At 42.7% G+C, this 2,751-nt stretch overlaps 1 long non-coding RNA gene across 3 annotated transcripts in view; it reads right to left on the reverse strand.

Moving 5' to 3' along the window:
• Positions 1-2,751, reverse strand: part of LOC103381163 (uncharacterized) — a 69,797-nt gene that overhangs the window by 42,260 nt on the left and 24,786 nt on the right. The gene's annotated exons all lie outside the window — the stretch shown is intronic.

The following is a 2,751-nucleotide window of genomic DNA, read 5'->3' on the forward strand; positions in this document are numbered from 1 at the left end:
CAGGAAGGTTAAAGGTCAACTCACATGAAATATATATACAACAACCGCAGCCGCAGTTCATACATGTGACAAACCTGGCATTCAAAACTGAAACCATCTCCACTCAAGGTTTCTGACACTTTCACTGAGGAGCTGCAGCACAACAACAACAACAACGACAACAACAACAACAACAACAACAAACATCCTGTGTGTGGCTCAACCCGCGGGGCTGCGTCGAGGTAATCAATAAACAGCGTCCGAGGTCATGATAGGCCATAACACCGACATGAGGCGTAGGTTCATAACTCATCAGCCGTCTGAAGCTGCTGAAGTCGGCTTCAAGTTGGTTATGGCTCCGTCAGTGAAACACAGCAGAGTCAGAGGCAGGGTCACCTCTGTAAAGAGTTCGGGGTTATGGACTAAGGACCGCCATGATGACGGTCACGTTTTTGTGATACGTATGCGTTTTTCCAAAAACAAAGCTGACTTCAATGGAAATTTGTTTTTTTAGTCGAACCAACTTAATCTGACACTTCAAACGTCATCATCCAACTTTGTCACATGACCTTACCATTAATGCTCTGGAATTTTCCACTTTTGCCCCCACACACGTACTGTATGTGGGCAGTTAAAAGCCCCTCTTGTTGCCCCTGGTAACCCACTGCACTTAAAAAGACGAAGTCTGTCCTTGGACTTGATTTGATTTGGTAGTTATCGACCATTTTATTTCTTCGACGAGGAACAAAGACGTAAACCCGCCGTAACTTTTCTCATTAGACGAACATGGGCGGACCTTCGTTTCATGAGCACCGTTGGCCAGAGGCACTTCTGTCACGGCCACCACCGACCGTCAGTATCGACACTTGCTTTATTGTGTTTACTGTCTGACTCCTCTCTTTATTAGACTGCCCTCCTGTTGGAATTTGTTTCCACTGCTGTTGAAAGATCAGACCATAGATGCTCTCTCTCCCCCTGCCTCCCTCTCTCTCCCATCTACTCTCTGGAGTGCTCTGTGATTGGTCACAGATCCCATCAAACGAACAGGCCACAGAGTAAGTGCAGAGAGAATTGCTGTCCTCACAGATCACTGAGAGTTAATTTTGTGACGGCCCTTATTAGCTTTGCCATTAATTAAATCGCGGGGGGGGGGGTGGTAATTGAGAAACAGTGTTTTAACCTATCACCTTAGAACCTTAGACAACTGCAACTGTTTTTGCTCCGTCCCGTCCTGGGTGAGGATCCCCTCCTCCGTGGGGTTCCCTTTTCTTTTTTCACCCTGTTTTTTCTTCTTTTCTCTTTTAATATTAAACTGTTTTGAATCAGTGTAAAACACATTGAGTTTGCTTTGTGCTCCGTGAATAAAATAGACTTGAATTGAATATTTGTAAAAACTGGATAAGTTGAGTTTACAGAGTACAGACTGACACTGGCCAAGGTCTAGGATGTAATTACACAGTTATTCCTCTGACACGTGAAAGAAAAAAAAATCATCATCAACAACACAACCTGATTCACACTGTAATTAACACAGTAGAAAGGGGCGGGGGGGGCGGTCATTAACCAAGTCTGCTCTGCCCCGCGCCTCTGCTCTACTCCTCGGCCTCTGTAAGTTGTGACATCGCCGACGTCACCCAGCAGGAAGTCAACAGTTATTGCGTTAGAGTGCTGCTTTTGACTGGCTGTTGTTTCTGCCTCTTCTTTTGAACTCAAACAGCAAGTGGTAGATTTCACCAAAAGGAAGTTTCTGAGACGGTCGTAGATCACAGACGGTTTTTGAAAGATGCTCTTGGACTTATTTACGTCTGAGCAAAAGAACTCCTGATCAGACGACTCTCTGGTCAAAGATGAATCACACTTGACGTTCTTGACGTTTCCTGATTCCGGCTTCACATTTTGGACAAACACTGACGTTACACTCTGACTGCCCTACTTATCATTTTCGCCACAAGTACGTTTTTGCAGGATAAAGTGTGTTATATATACTGTATATATAGTTGTGATGTCACAGGAACAACAACAATCAATCAATGGCCTTTAGAGTGAATCATAAAAAATGTTTGCTCTGCCTCAGCTTTTCCTAAAAAGAAAAAAAATCTAAATGACATCAACAAATGAAGAGGCTCCATCTCCACCAGGATAAAACCCGTGCTCTGGGATAATTCAACCTCTATTACTGTCATACAGACGATTTTGTGGGGACGGCAAAAAGATCTAAGACAAAAAAGCCCAATTCATCAAAAATAATAAAGCTTTTTTTTTTAACCTTTCCTTCTGAACCAAAAACAGTTACATCGAGGGCAACTACAAAAAAATGTCGTCCAGTTGTCCCTCGAAGTGACACAGACATTTCCTTCTGAACATTTCAACATAAACATAAACATAAAGTGCTGTTTCCATCAGAGAATTCCTTCATGGTAAAAGTCTGAAAGAAAAATGTGAACTTCAAAATAATAATAATAATAATAAAAAGAGATGACACTTGATAAGGGAAGGGTGTGGAAGAATTTCACACACACACACAAAAAAGTCCTGGAATCAAATCAAACCCAAGTCAAGGCCTGGACCAGGTTCCCTGTTGAAGGGCCGAAGATAAGAGATGATCTCATCACGATGTAGTTGGTCAAACTGGACCAGTTTAAAAATGCTCCTCTGACAGATGGTAACTCAACACATGGTTTCTGAATACTGCATCTCATCCATGGTACTTATACTTCAGTCTCTGTAAATGTACAGAAGAAGACAACCAGGTTGTCCTCGTTCCTTTGCTGT

The sequence above is a fragment of the Cynoglossus semilaevis genome, chromosome 7 (genome assembly GCF_000523025.1).
Source record: "Cynoglossus semilaevis isolate Cse_v1.0 chromosome 7, Cse_v1.0, whole genome shotgun sequence".
Classification (NCBI taxonomy): domain Eukaryota; kingdom Metazoa; phylum Chordata; class Actinopteri; order Pleuronectiformes; family Cynoglossidae; genus Cynoglossus; species Cynoglossus semilaevis.